The sequence below is a fragment of the Anas acuta genome, chromosome 3 (assembly GCF_963932015.1).
Source record: "Anas acuta chromosome 3, bAnaAcu1.1, whole genome shotgun sequence".
In the NCBI taxonomy this organism is placed as follows: Eukaryota; Metazoa; Chordata; class Aves; order Anseriformes; family Anatidae; genus Anas; species Anas acuta.
The window spans coordinates 56,793,559-56,809,750 of NC_088981.1; the positions used below are offsets into that span (position 1 = coordinate 56,793,559).

General features: G+C 36.1%; 1 long non-coding RNA gene across 1 annotated transcript; it reads right to left on the reverse strand.

Annotated features, from left to right (window-relative positions):
• Positions 1-232: 232 nt before the first annotated feature.
• Positions 233-3,355, reverse strand: LOC137853009 (uncharacterized). The gene is made up of 3 exons (XR_011094154.1): positions 3,179-3,355; positions 2,237-2,284; positions 233-2,115 (listed from the first exon to the last, which is right to left on the reverse strand). It is a non-coding gene; the product is annotated as an uncharacterized lncRNA (long non-coding RNA).
• Positions 3,356-16,192: the final 12,837 nt, after the last annotated feature.

The window sequence follows — 16,192 nt, forward strand, 5'->3', positions numbered from 1 at the left end:
GAAGACAAGAAGTCAATTTCCCAGCTCAAAGACAGAGTCAATAATACCAAAATTTTGCTAGAATTGATGAGTTTTACAACTTCATTTTCCAAATTTTCATCCTATTTTACTACTAAGTTAGCAATCTTCAAGTTGACATTACTGTATAAAAGTTAAACAAACTTTTAAATGAACACTTTCATTTATAAGCATTAAAGCTTTTCTGATTATGGACAAATCAATATTAAACAAATTGAAAACTTAAGTTTACACATCTGCGCTGCAAGTTAAAGTATTCTGTTATAATACACCAATATCTATAGATATTATCCATGGTAATCAATATTTTTAAGATATAGTACAAGATTTGCCTCAAGTATATACATTTTTATTATTCTTCCATAATCTTCAATAGTGCAGAAATACACTGTTGTCTATTTTTACATAAAAGTTTAGACTCCTGGCCTTTTAGCAGCATGTATCCTTGGCTGTTTAAAGAAGTGTGAGCTAAATAGCTTGCTGAAATATTGCATTTCAAAAGATCAGGAATGGGCACAAGTAATAAAGGTCCATATTATACATGAACTAGATGAGCACTCCAGCTGCATTCTGCTTCCAATTACTTTTGAATCATCCCCAATCCCTGGAACTAAAATGTGATTTAGAGAGGAAAGTGTTTTGAATTCTCCATTTAGGTAAGAGAAAGAAAAGTCAACAGATAGAAAAACAATGTTGAAAAGGCATTTTTAGACTGAGTACTGCTGTTAGACTGAAGCAGGAGTTTCACGTCACAGGCTAAGATTATAAGATGTCTGCCTGAGCTTTTTCTTAATAATAATGTTGTGAACCCAGACTTTCTTAAAAATAGAAGTGTGTTCTTTTTTCAACAAAACAATGAACTGTTTTGGAACAGATGTACGGAACTCAGTGAGATGAGTCATCGGCTGTGCTCAGTTACAGTGGCTTTATCTGTAAATGCATACAGACAAAAAGCCACTTGAGAGTTCATAAAAGAACAGCCAATCTACTGAGAGCTAATGACACTGGGCTATTCTTGGAAGAACAGTGTTTGTACATAATGTCAATAGTTACCAGTTATTGCCTCTATTTGGAAAAATGAATAGATATGTGCAGTTATTTAACAGTTCTCTCTGCAAAGACTCTAATTAAAATATTGGAACCTGCAATTGTCTAATGCTGACCTGATTCAGCTACTGAGCACTCTGCGGTGTGAAAGCATTTCTGCTTAATTTAAGTTTGTTTTCTTCACAGAAGACAACAAGTGTCTGGCATACTAAGAGGCTTAGTGTTACATATTGTTTGCATAAGGTTGCATTAAATTCAGGAAGATGGATAAAAATCTGTATCTTAACCCCAAGTATTTGTATGCTAGCTCTTTTATGAGGAAATGATAGATACCCCCTACAGATATTAATAAATGATAGATACCCGCTGCCAATATTAATAAATGGCACCAACACTAAATATGAGAAATATAGTGGTGAATCATACCCTTATAACCAAAATAAGCATTACAGTCTCATTCGCTCTGACATACATATCAAGATTAATTTAGTGAATAAAGTTTTGTTTCAGAAGAGAACACTGTCAGCAGAAAATAAATAAATAAATAAATAAATTAATTAATTAATAAAGAAAATGGAGCATTTTTTTTTGTAAATATGTAACTTGACTTTCAAATCCAATTCTAGTATTAAGTAAATTCTCTGTTTTGTGACAATATTTGAAAATCTGATGCATCACCCTTAAAGTTTTCAAAGTCAAATACAATACCTGTACATTATATGCCTTTTTTAAGACATGCAAAACAAATTACATGGTGTTGAAGGAGGACATATGGTAAAAGACAAGCAAAGAAATTTGTATGATTTATTCATATAATTTTGAAGTTGCTTATTTGAAATCTCATCCTATTAACATCTATTGCCACCTAATTACTATAAGTAATTGACAGCTCTCATTAGGAAGAGACAGAACTAAATGGAATTAAGGTCTTGCTCTTACAATTGGATTTCCTTGAGCTGATGCCTTCATTGTGTGGAGCCTCTTTGGCATATGTGGGCTTGATCTGGATGCAGGAGTCCATCTGTGCAAATGTGATTGCAAGATGAGTGCCTACATGATATCACGGGAATTAAGCAGATTCTGTTATTGGAACAGACCTGTTCCAAAGTTACACAGGAAGTTAAAATTTATCCATTAAGGCAAAATAGAGTAAAAATTGATACTTTGTTACCTGAATTTGGAAAATATTGCAAATGACTCATTTTCTGGTAATCCAAACCTGAAATCGGAGAAGATAATTTTTGAAAATATGTTTTTTTTTCCTTTTTATGTCATTAGTAGGCCTTTTCTATTATTATTGTTATTAAGAGATTTTAAATGCTGTATGGGGAGATAAATACCCAAATCATGTTACCAATAATAAAATTTATTCATTGAACCCCACACATGCCCTTAAAAACTTACCCCTTAAGCTTTAAAAAAGCATTTGGGGATTAATTTTATTTATTTATTTATTATTCATAGCCAGCTTTGAGATCAAATGTACTGCATGATACTTATACAAAATAAATTTACTCCTAATATATCCATGTCCAGCTGTGAAGATGGTGTGAACTAAATTTACCCATGGACAAGCAGCTGTAAATTGTATGAGTGCTGTGACTAATTGGTAACTAAGCAATACTGCCTGTTACACAAGACAATAAATTGGTAGAGGAAATAAGTAAAAATGGTGTGGCAGAAAGAATACATAAAAAATGTAGTGCCAAGTACACAAGGAGAAGCTATACAATGATCAAAGATTATTGATTAAAGATTAATTATGCATTTCATCTGTTTCCTGGCAGATCACCTGCCCCCTCATCATCTGCAAGCACTTTTGCCTTGTTAGATTTTCTTTTACAATCATCTCCTCATATTTGATCATTTACTTTCATTATAGGTACAAGTAATATACTAAATAGATGCAAAGTCCATCTGCTATATACTTTTTTTCATACCTAACTTACTGAATGAGCTACTAGTGTATGTAACCACAGATTCTGACATCTCTGCTACAAGAGATAGATCCAATTAGAGAAAGTTGTCTTTCAGGAGGCAGCTAACTCATGAAGACTGCATTTCTATACTTTCTGTTCACACAGCAATACAGCAAGCCTTTCCTCTCTCCTACCTCCACCACGGCACTTCCCATACCCTTCCACAAGTCTTATTTTTCCTTCATGTATTCCCCATATAACTCAAAACTCTTCCTTCACTCCCAGATCCACCTCTTGGGCCCTACCAATTTGATAGCTATCCTGGGCTGTGTAAGTGTTGATTAGCACCTGCTGATGATCATGATGCATGCTGGGCCACATAGTAAAAGAGAGACCTAGATGCACTGGAGTCCAACAGAGATATGGAGGGCCTGAAGCACCTCTCCTATGAGGCTGCAACTGTTCAGGCTAGAGAAGAGGAGTCTCAGGGTCAATGTTATCCATGTATATATATATCTGGAGGGAGGGTGCAAAGAAAACGGAACCATGCTTTTTTAAGAGGTATCCAGTGCCAGGGCAAGAGTCAATGGATACAAACTGGAATACAAGAGATTCTGCCTGAAGATCAGGAAGCACTTTTTTTAATGTGTCAGTGATGGAGCACTGGCACAGGTTGCCTGGAGAGCTGTGGAGTCTTCTTCCTTGGAGATCTTCAAGAAATACCTGAACATGGTCCTGTGCAGCCTTCTCTAGGTGACCCTGCTTGAGCACATAATTTGGACCAGATGACCTCCAGAAGTCCCTTCTAACCTCAGCCATTCTGTGATTCTGTGACAGCAGCTGTTCAAATGTTTTCCTTCTCCTGAAGCAATTAGTGTTTGAGTTCAGCTTGCATCTTCCCCCTATAAGACATTACTTCAGGCTTGTAGCCTCTAAGGGACAAGTAGAAGAAGATGGTCTTTGAAACTAAACTTTTCAACAAAACCATACAGGTCATATTTTAGTGTTGTATAAGGTTCCTGTTCTATTTGTGTGGGACAAAGGAACTCACAGAAAACAAATAGAGTGTGGAATTTATATTGTCCATTCTGTAAAGTCACTGTGTAGTGGGTGTATGGCTAAATAATAATAATAATAATTTTGATACAAATGACCCTTTTTCAACACTATATGTATAAAACATGAGCAACAGTAGCCTGAATCATAAACATCTTCTTTGCAGCTGGGAGCAGGAAAGAGAGCTTATTGGCTGAAAAGAATGGAGTTTGTTTTACTGCAAGAAATGTGGAAGAAAATCAGATTCTGCAGCAAGATCAGGATACTCACTGTGAGAACTTAACAAATAACATCTGTAGGGGTTGCTGGCAGAACTGAGAAGTAAAACACTCAACTTAAAAATTAAATGTCTTGGTTTTACTCATGAAAAGAGATGTTTAATTTTTGGTGAAATTAATGACCATTTCATACTATTTTTCTATAAATTAAGCACTAAAGCTCAATTATAACATTTACCTTCAGTGATATTAGGACCATATGCCCACAGACCCTAAAGACAAGAGAGGAAATTCAAAGAAAGGAGGAATTTCCTTTGGTCAAAAAGGATTGGGTCAGAGATCATCTAAGAATATTTTATATCCGCAAATCCATGGGACCAATGGAATGCATCCACAAGTGTTGAAGGTGTTATTGCTAGGCCACTCTCCAGAATCTTTGAAAGGTTGTGGAGAACAGGAGAGGTGCCTCAGGGCTGGAAGAAAGCCAATGTCACATCAGTCTTCAAAAAGGATAAGAAAGAGGACTCAGGTAATTACAGGCCCGTCAGCCTCACCTCCATTCTTGGAAAGGTGATGGAGCAGCTCATCCTGAAGGTCATCTTCAAGCATGTGGAGGATAAGAAGGTGATCAGGAGTAGTCAGCATAAATTCATCAAGGGGAAATCATGTTTAACCAATCTGATATCCTTCTGTGATGAGATGACTAGCTGGGTAAATGAGGAAAGAGTGATGGATGTGATCTACCTTGACTTCAGCAAAGCTTTTGAAACAGTCTCCCATAACATCCTCATAGACAAACTTGGGAAGTTTGGCCTAGATGAGTGGACAGTGAGGTTGATTGATAATTTTCTGGATGGCAGAGCTCAGAGCATTGTGCTCAGTGGTGCAGAGTCTAGTTGGAGGCTGGTAGCTAGCAGTGTCCCCCAGTGGTCAGTATTGGGTCAAGTGTGTTCAATTTATTCATCAGCAACATGTACAATGGAACAGAGTGCAAGTGCTGATGACACAAAGCTGGGAGGAGTGGCTGGTATCCCAGAAGGCTGTTCTGCCATTCAGAGAGGCCTTGACAGGCTGGAGGATTGGGCTAAGAGAAAGCTTGTGAATTCAACAAGGGCAAGTGCAGGGTCCTGCACCTAGGGAGGAATAACCCCAAGCACCTGCACAGGCTGGGGGCTGACTTGCTAGAAAGCAGCTCTGCAGAGAAGGACCTGGGTGTCCTGATGGACAGCAAGTTAACCATGAGTCAGTAATGTGCCCTTGCGGTCAGGAAGGCCAATGGTATCCTGAGGTACACAAAGAAATGTATTTCCAGCAGGCCAAGGGAGGTGATCCTCCCCCTCTACTCAGCCCTGGTGAGGCCACACCTGGAGTATTGTGCCCAGATCTTGGCTCCCCAGTACAAGAGGGACACAGAGCTACTGGAGCAAGTCCAGAGGAGGGCTACTAAGGTGATTACAAGACCTGTTATATGAGGACAGGCTGAGAGAGCTGGGCCAGTTTAGCCTGGAAAAGAGAAGACTGAGGGGAGACCTCACCAATGTGTATAAATATCTGAAGGGAGAGCATCAAGAGGATGGAGCTAGTCTCTTTTCAGTTGTGCCCAGTGAGAAGACGAGAGGCAATAGGTGCAAACTGAAGCACGGCAAGTTTTGGCTGAATATGAGGAGGCACTTCTTGGCTGTGAGATTGACAGAGCACTGGAACAGTTTGCCCAGAGAGGCTGTCGAGTCTCCTTCTCTGGAGATATTTAAAACCCACCTGGATGCCATCCTGTGCAATGTGCTCTAGGTGATCCTGCTTGGCAGGAGGGTTGGACTAGATGATCTTCAGAGGTCCCTTCCCACCTTGGCCATGCTGTGATTCTGTAATTCTGTCAGTGTATTAATTATGTTGTAGATATCAATTGAGATGGCTACCTACACTGACATAGATCAAAAAGGAAAAACAAACAAACAAAGAAACAAACAAAAAAAAAAACCTGTAGGTAGATACCAGTACATTGATAGTCAGCTATTGAATGTACACTAATAGGAAAACATTTTTTTTTAAATACTAACTTTAAAGAAAATCATAACAAATGCTTTTTAAATCTTGGCTAGTAATTACCATTTCTTCTAATAAAAATTGCTGGCAGATTAAAGAAGGAGGTCTTGATCCTTCACTAAATGTTATTGCTATTGTGAATTTTACTGAGAGAGTTTTCATTATTTCTTCTACATCAGAAACCAGGATTGCAAAACAGGACTTCTGATCTATCTGGCCTGACTTTAGTATTCAATTTAGCAGGTCAAACATAACAGTCCGAACTGTAACAAAAATATTTTGGTCTGGCATAAGATATTTTATCTTCCCTTATTTCCTTTACATGCTTTATAATAGTGGGAGTCCAGCAAACAAGCTTACAGTATGAGAGAAATCCACAGTAATCTGTGGATAAACCGTCGTTTATAGATGTTTGCTCTTGACTGAACCTCATCAGCCTTCCCAAAGTGGAGAGAGATGCAGCATTGAGAACGTCTGGGACGCTTTGTTCAAGAAAGTCTTTTTGTATCCTGCACCTCAAAGTAACTGCCTTGTCCCCTCCAATACTTATACTGTGTTTCCTCCTTCTTTTTCAGTGGAGGTGCTTGGCCAGCCAGGGAATGGCTCATGGAAAATGAGCAACTATTCTGACGTCGCATTATAATGTAAACAACAACATAGAACAAGGATCATCATGTTGTGAGTGTATATAGTATAACTATAAATTTAGAATGGGCTCAAACGATCTGCATAAGCATATGTGTTAAGTGATATTTTAAGTGACATGATAATCCTGCCATTTGCCAAAGTACAAAAGGGAGAAAAACAGACAAATATTTATAAGAAAAGATTGATATGCCATATTCTCTCTATTGCTTACATAACACCAACTATATTTTCTAAAGTATATGGCATGATATTTATCTTTCACACAGCAATAAGGCAAGATATTATTTTAATAATGTTTGCAAATTGTTCTATAAGTGCAAATGTTTGATAAAGACAGTGAATGACAAAGAGCCAAAGAATATTTAGATATAGGAGTGCTTAATCCAGGGACCTCTAAAGAAAATGCTCCTCTTTGAGTTTTTTCATAGTATATAAATCAGGAATTGGTGAGCAAAACTAGATTTTTACATATGCTCAAATACTGAGAAAATAAAATAATGTAACAGCAAATACTTGATCCATTTTCCTATCATGTGAAGCATAAAAAAAAATACAAGAAATAAAGAAATAAAATAAAAAAAAAATATTTAAAAATATTTTTAAATTGTTACATGATCAGTAACCATTAGAAATCAAATTATTTGGACTTTTCCTTCTTGCAATTAATTAATTATCTATTTTCTTTAACAAGGTTTTGTGAGATTCCATTATATAGTAACATTTAATATTAAAACAGCTTTATCACTTCTAGTAACAGTTCTCTACTTCTCAAGGCAAGAAACTTCTGGTTACGAAAAGACATTTATCTAGTATGAAATAAGTCAAGAGAACATTTCTTAAAAGAAAATAACAAGAAAAAATGGTACTGGTGGAAATAAACTCTATTTGATCCAAATAATGTCCTTAGAATTCAAGGGGTTTAAAAATCATTTAACACACTTTATAGTCACAACAGCAGATTCTCTCAAAGGATTTGTTTTCAGAAAGCTCTAACTGTGTAAAATTTATCATCCACAAAGAATCCTACTGGTTTTCAGGAATCTGCAATTTCAGCATGGAAGATGCTTCTCTCTCTCTCACTCTCTCTCTTTTTTTTTTTTCTTTTTCTTTTTTTTTTTTCTTTTTCTTTTTTTTTTTTTTTTTTTTCAAAACAGTTTGTATACATACAGCTTTCACTCTGAGGTTCATGAAATAATGATTCTTTACAGGAGCATAACTGGGACTTAATATGCTAACTTAGTGTCAGCACGGTAGTCTAAAACTCTGCTGAATGCGTAATTATAGAATAGAATTACCTATACCTGATTAAGCAGTCTTCCACAAAATCCCTAGGTGAACATGTAAGCTGCAGGGGAAGGAGACAGAGGGGGAGGAAGGAGAAGGGGGACTACATTATTCATGACATAGAAAATGAACATTAGCATGCCCACATGTGTATGTATCACAGTGAAAATGTACTCTTTGAGCTGAGATGAAGAGGAAGGAAGGTGGGGATGTTTGGAGGGATGGTGTTTGTCTTCCCAAGAAACCATATTGTATGATGAGCCCTGCTATCCTGGAAGTGGCTGAACATCATTCACTTGCTTATGTGAACTTCATCAGTGAACAAATTTCTTCTTTTGCTTTGTTTCTGTTTTACATAGTAAAGAGAGTCTTTATCTCAATCCATGAGTTCTCACACTTTTACCTTTCTGATTTTCTCTGCCATCCCAGTTGGGGAGAATGAGTTAGCAGCCTATGTGGTGCTTAGCTGCCTGCTGGGGTTAAACCAGAACAAATGGTATTTTAGACCTGCATATCTGTGACATCTACAATCCCCTTGACTAAGCTTTTTTCTTTCTCTCTCCCTAGCTGCTTTAAATTTTCTTTAAACAATTCCCTAGAGAGTGCCATCAAGTATCTCAGGTTTATGTTGCACAATAACCTCTTCTTCCCAGTGTGCACCTGCATAGCTGAGTTGAAATGGGACCATTATGTTTTAACCTCGTGCAGTCACAAATGAACTTTCTAGATTCCACCCTCAGTGTACAACCAAAGCAAGAGTGAAAAATATTTTATTTTCTATCCTTTTACATGCAAAATATCATATTTCTTTTCCAATGGAGAATTAGGAGTGAATTCTAAGAGTGTATATATTTATAAAGCCAGCTAGTTCTAGATCATATTCAAAGTTTAATAATAATTTTGAAATACAGATTTTTTTCTCTGCTGTGTTGTTCCTGCCTCCTTTACAGTTTTAAGGTTAACTTAGAGAACAAAAAAGGTGTTTAACACATGCAGCATAATTGATTTTCTACAAGAAATTTATATAATTGTTTTGTTTTTCTTCTTTTTCTTGTCATACAACCTCACAATTTCTTTGTATTTCTGGCTGACACCTTGGAACAAAGATAGATAATGAAGATTTTCTTAAGTGTGTCATCAGCCTAAGTGCCCTGGCTCTATGCAGGGCTATTGAAGGAGTTTTAGTAGGAGGCAAAAAGACATGCCTTTGCAGAAAGTGTATGTAGATCTCTCTCTCTATCTTATATGATCTTACCTATTCTGATGAGCTGGGTAAGCTGAACAATTCCTATAAATAGATAGCTTGCCAAAAACTGTGCTTCTATTATTAGCTATTAGATAGATGGCAACTGATCTGCATTCACTTTTCTAATTACACTGCATCTGGGTTCTTCTGCCTCCTCTGTAATTCTGTCTTTTAGAAGAGAAAAAAAATGGAAGAAAGCTCTGCCAGTCTTATTTGCACATCTCTGCCAAAATTATGATTTAATAGCAATAAAATTTTTCAACAGCAAGGCAATTTTTCCCTGTTTTTATCCCAAAGTCATATCAAGTGAACCTGAATCAATGATAAATGTCTACATTAAAACCATCATTGCTAATAGTATTCTATGTCATTCGTCTTTTGTTCAGTGTGACCAAATTACAATCAGCACATGACTATAGCTACTTGTGATTAATGATGGTTTTACTTAGTAACTGACAGTGAAGCTTCTGGGAGGAAGATGGTAATATATTTCAAAATTTCAAGCTATAAATTTTGGAAAAAAAAAAAAAAAAAAAAAAAAAAAACCAATAACAGCTTTATTTTCAAAGCTGTAGTTAACATTGCTGCTGCTGCTTTTGCTATTGTCAGACTGAAGGGTTTGAAGTTACTCAAATTTTGAAGGGATTATTTCTGTCTTCTTAGGGTGGAAGTTTTGGCTTAGGAGTTCTTAAGTCCTTCATAGATTATACACAATGTTTCAGAAGAACTAGAGAGTACGCAGGTAAGTGTGTTGCAATTATTCAGTGGAAAAAAAAGTCTCAGAGCACAGAAAAATTAAAAACTTATAGATAACCTTTATGAATGAATTAGAGAGTAGATTTTGTGAAATACTGGAAAGAAGTTGTAAAATCTTTCACTTGGCAGAAATGAATCTTGATCAGCTCAGAAGTGGCTAAAAGCCATTTTTATCATCTGATGGCCACTCAACATCTTTAGGCTGGCTTTTCTTAGTCTGGCACAGATGTTCACATCAAAACAAGTGCTCCTGTTGACATTCCCAAGAGTCTGAACAAGCAGGGAGACTTCCTAAGCCCATTGCACACAATTACAAATGAACAGCTGGGCAATGTATGAAAGACCTTTGCTGCTACTGCTGAAATTATTATGTCTGAAAAACCTCTGTCTTTTGAACCATTAGTTTTTACATTGTAACAACACTATGATTATTCAGAATTGAGAATGAAGTAAAAAAGGTACATATTTTAGATGGGATTTTAGGCTACCCAGGGAGGTTGTGGAGTGTGGAGTCTTCTTCTCTGGAGATATTCAAGGCCCGTCTGGACTCCTACCTGGGCAGCCTGCTCTGAGGAACCTGCTTTGGCAGGGGAGTTGGACCTGATGATCTTTCGAGGTCCCTTCCAACCCCTTTAATTCTGTGATTCTGTGATTTTCCTTTGCATCAGTTATCTAAATATATAATATATATTTTTATATATGTATATATAGATGTTTTGAACTAATGCAACTGGAAAGCATAACTGTATTTTCCATTTTTGAGAATGTGAAGGAAATACTATTATTTGCTGGAGTTTCACAGAATTTTGTCTTTCTTTCAACTTTTCCCTGAGACCCAAGACAAAAATCAATCAATAACCTACAAAAGCATCAATTTCCCTTTGTGGCACTTTGCCTTTAATTTCTACAAGCAGGATAATGGATATCAGCTTTTTATGTGAATGCTGCAAGTAACATATAGCTAAAGAAATATAGTTTAAAAAAAGCGAAGAATGACATTTTAAAATTAATCCCTATTTTGACTAAATATTGTATCTAGGAGCTCTGGGAGCTCTCTGAAACACAACAGGAGAAATTTTATTTTATTTTTCCTTTGTTTAAACTAATGAAGAGTATTTTAGGATGTTTTTCTTTGGCAAAGTCACCTTGGATCTATACATGAATCAGCAACATATTGTTTGTGGGTGATCACTGAACTCTATTTCCACTACAGTTCATTATGAGGTATGTACAAGAGGTGTTGTCAGTTGATAATGCACTTGGGTTACCACCAATGCTAACAGAGATCATAGCACAGCTTACTTTTTCAGATCTTAGCAAGAGTTTAAAGCTATAGAGACTCAACACCATACATATTGATAACATCACTTGTACACTGAGCATATTGGATCTTCAGACCGTTGAAAGACATTTCAGAACCCTTAGAAGTAAAATTACTTCAGTTAATTCTGCTTCCTTTAAAGCCGCATTTATTTAAACATGAACAATGTCCTGGTTTCAGTTAGAACAGAGTTAATTTTCTTCCTAGTAGCTGGTAGAATGCTATGTTTTCACTTAGGATGAGAAGAGTGCTGATAACACCCCGATGTTTTAATTGTTGCAGAGCAGTGCTTATACTAAGCCAAGGATGTCTCAGCTTCTTGCTCTGTCCTGCCAACGGGCAGGCTGGGGGTGCAGTAAGAGCTGGGAGGGGACAGACCCAGGACAGCTGACCCAAACTAGCCAAAGGGGTATTCCATACCATCTGATGTCATGCTAAACAATATATAGGGGTGACTAGCCGGGGGAGGGGGGCCGGGCTGCTCAACGTTAGGCTGGGCATCAGTAAGCGGGTGGTGAGCAATTGCATTGTGCATCACTTGTTTGTACACATTATTATTAGTAGTACTATTATCATCATTGTATTATTATTATTATTGTTATTATTATTTTCCTGTCCTATTAAACTGTCTTTATCTCAACTCACGGGCTTCACTTTCCATTTCTCTCCCCCATCCCAGAGAGGGAGGGGGGAGGGTGAGCGAACGGCTGTGTGGTGTTTAGCTGCCAGCCGGGTTAAACCACGACAAACATGAATCCTACAGAACAGTCACACAATAACATACATACAACTTATGTAAGGTTGACTTTATTTTTAGTTATAAATTAATGTATTCTTACCGTAATTTTGATCAGAAAGAAAAAAAAAAATCAATAATGTAAATCAGTACAACAAAATATACAGATGTTGCCTGCCAAATATTTGTATTGAGATAGCACACACTTTGTGACATTCAGACTACAAAGCAAATCCATAGAAAGTGAATTTTACAATGATTTATAGTGATTTAACTCACCAAATGAAATAAGTGAAGTTTACACCTAATTAATTACTCAGAATTCCCCAATAAACTGTTCCATTTAATAGATTAATCATATACAAAATGCACTGTTCTCCTTCTGATGCAGTCATTCACAATGAATTTGTTTCATCTTTTCTAGCAATGACATAGTTGAGCAACTTAGGTACTGGATTTAGGTCAGAAACTGAATTTAGTACATCTGAAAAAATCTTTAGCTGCATTTTAGCATCTTCAGACACATAATATATATTGTTTCTGCAACCATTACTTTTCTCCTAATTAACTTAGGGGAAATTTATCATGCAGTTTGCCAAGACCAGTCTTACATTTTAGTTTACCCATGTATTAATTCTCTGACTTTTAATAACTTATATTAGTATATTAGAATAAAACAAATAATAATAGCAGTAATATAATCATATTATGTAATTACATGGTGACCTTTATTAGTTAATATACTGTCAGGTAAACTTTATCACAATACCAAATTCCACAGTTTGATTTTCAGATTAGGTGTAATGCAAAGAAGTTAACACTTTTGAGGAGAACAAACTAGATCAGTGAGATTTTGTAACAAAATAAAAAGAAAATAATAGATTGTAGTCTGAGAAGAAGAATATAAGTGTGTTGTATCTGCATTACTTCAGCGGGTAAATTGTGCAGATGCTTGAAAAATATCATGACTGTAGAGATTAGTTTGTGTTTGGAGAGTTTTCTTCAAAAATAATGTCTTCATGATTTATTTTGTGCATTGCTAACCTAAACTCAGGTTGAAACATTCCCTTTCACTACCTTTGCTACTACGTTTGAATTTGATCTGTAGTTAATGGATAACAGATCATTAATTAAAATCAATGGTAATGAATTGCTGTCCCTTTAGTATGCCATGGTTTTGGTTATGCCATGTATTGTCATCACGTATATACCTGATAGCAGTTGCAGAAATTTCATGTTTTCTTTTAAAAGCTGTTTTCAAAACCCTCATCACTCATAACTCTGATTTGAATATTAAAATTCGTGTTGTAAGGTCAGTTATTCACCTAGCCTGTGATCTTATGCTGTATCAGGTTGAGCTTGCCTAATACAATCCTGAGGCCAGCTGGTTTATTCTTCATAACTCAGAAAAGGTCTTGTGACTTACTATCAACACCTTGCAAAAGAATAACAAACTACAAAACAGCGCCACACATACACCGGGAAAAAGAGAGAGAAAGACAAGAAAAGAGAAGAAAATAGAAAAAGAGAATAAAAAAAAAAAAAAAGAAAGAAAAGAGAAAGGAAGGGGATGGGGAGGGGAGGGGAGGGGAGGGGAGGGGACGGGAGGGGAGGGGACGGGAGGGGAAGATACTGATTTTCCCATGAATTCATTAGGTTTTCTTTCCTGTTCTAACTTACTGTATTCCCAGAAAGCTGCCCATGGCACTGAAAGTTTGCAGTTTGGGTTTACTTTATATAAAAGCTTCTTTTAGCACTTCCATGTGAACTCAATATCTTCTCTAAAAGATATTTCAGTCCATGTTGTGATAAAGTGAGACTTTGAAAGATTATAAAATGCTCCAGAAATTTGCAGAGGTCTTCTACTTTGCACCTGGAGTGCATAGCATTATTTCAAATGACCAGTGTTTAATACCTTTTTTTCCTAAGAATTAAAAATAATAATGGTGATAACTGACATCCAAAAGTTCATTTTATAGAATTACATTACACATTTTTCATTTAGTTACAGAAACTGGACACAATCGTAGAGAGTATGGCTTTCCAGTGATTCATCTGGCCTATTGGAAGCTCTGCCTACTGAGAAGGTTGTCACTGATCCTGTCTCTTTACAAATGTTCTTCACAAACGTGCATTTTTAAAGAAAATTAAGGAAATATTATGGAAATCTTGAACTTTCCCTATTACTATTTGATATTTAAATATCATCTTGGGGAGGGAGGAAGAAAGGTAAAATTCTAACAAAAAGAGCACAAAATATTGGTACGTATAAAGACATTGAATAATCTAAACATTTTAAAAGCTATAGAGAAAAAATAGTAGAATGAAACTGTTCCAAAGCAGCAATGTGTTCTACTTAGCACATTTGTTGTATTTACTCATTGTCTTTAGACAAGTGGCAATATTTATGAGGAAAATATCATCTTTTCGTCATATAACTTTGCCAAATTGATGTAAAATCTAAGCAAACTTGAAACTTCAATGTAGATTTTTACTCATGGGTATCTGAAGTCAAAATTAGATCCTAATAGTTCATTAAAAGGGAAGCTATTTATCAAACCCAATGAAATTAACAGTTTCATCTGTCCAGTTAACACTATATCTTTCCAATTCATTTCCAGGTCACCAGACAATGTATTTAACATCTCAGACTTAATAATATGAAAGGAAGAGCAAAGCAATTATTCTAATTCTTTATAAATGTCTTAAGTGTCTTCTGTTTCGTCTCATTTTTTAATGCTTTTTTTTTGTTGTTGTTCTCCTGATTGCATTTTTACTTTGTTTATGTCTACATTAGTCTGTCTATACATATTTCTTTAATTTTGTGGGTTTGAGCTAATATAGCTTCAGATGGAAGTCTAAACAGAAATGTTTGTTGTGTGTTTTGTTGTTGTTGTTTCTTTGTGGGTTGTGTTTTTTTGTTGTTTTGTTTTGTTTTGTTTTGTTTTGTTGGTTATTTGGTTTTGGGTTGTTTGTATGTGTTTCTATCTTTGAAATCCCTATGGCAGCAACAATTGAGTTTGATTTTGGAAGGTAGCTGGTTCAGATTATTTAAAAGAATTGAATGGATGTTGCACAAACATTCACAGAGTGTACCTAACATTTCCATGGGGTAATGCTCACATGGAGAATCAAATATCTCATACAGGATTGCCAGGCACTGTTGCCATGTTGATGGGAGTCACCATTACATCATCTCTAGCATGATCAGGAGATACTCCCTATGAATTTTTGTAGTCCAGGTGGTCCATGGTTCTGTATGCACTATTGAAGTTCATGCATGATCTGTTTCTATTGGTTATCTCAAGTTATGTATAAAACATCTCTTATTTGTCTTAGGTATATGTAAACGATTTTCCTGTGTGGCCATCACTGCAACTGTGGAACAGTTTATAAACTATATACCTGTGTGCAATTTTGTCAATCCTATAGCAGGACTGCTTGGGGAGCATCTGTCACAGCCAGATTCTCCACCCAGGGAGTTAATTGGCACGTTTTAAGCATAAATGTCACTACTATCAGTTGTTATGGGTACAACAGAAGTTGCCTAGGGTAATCTCCAGGATTGTCTGAAATTCTCACCTGCAGAGTTCTTATAACAGTAAGCCAAATGCTTTACTGTGAAGCTGGCTACAAGTGCAGTCCTTCACCTTGTTTCAAGTCAGACCATTGTCTCAAATCAATCTCTCATTATCTCACCCTCAAAATAGGAACAGGGGAGTTCCTGGAATGAAAGGGAATTGCTAGGTAAGTGTAAAGGTTATGCACTCACATACACACAAAGCCTGGATGCTCGGCTACATTTAAGTAATAATAAGACAAATCTGAATTTCACTCTTAAAATAACATAAAAACTTACATTCTGTGTATCCTGTGTCACAGGTGAAATGATACAGAACT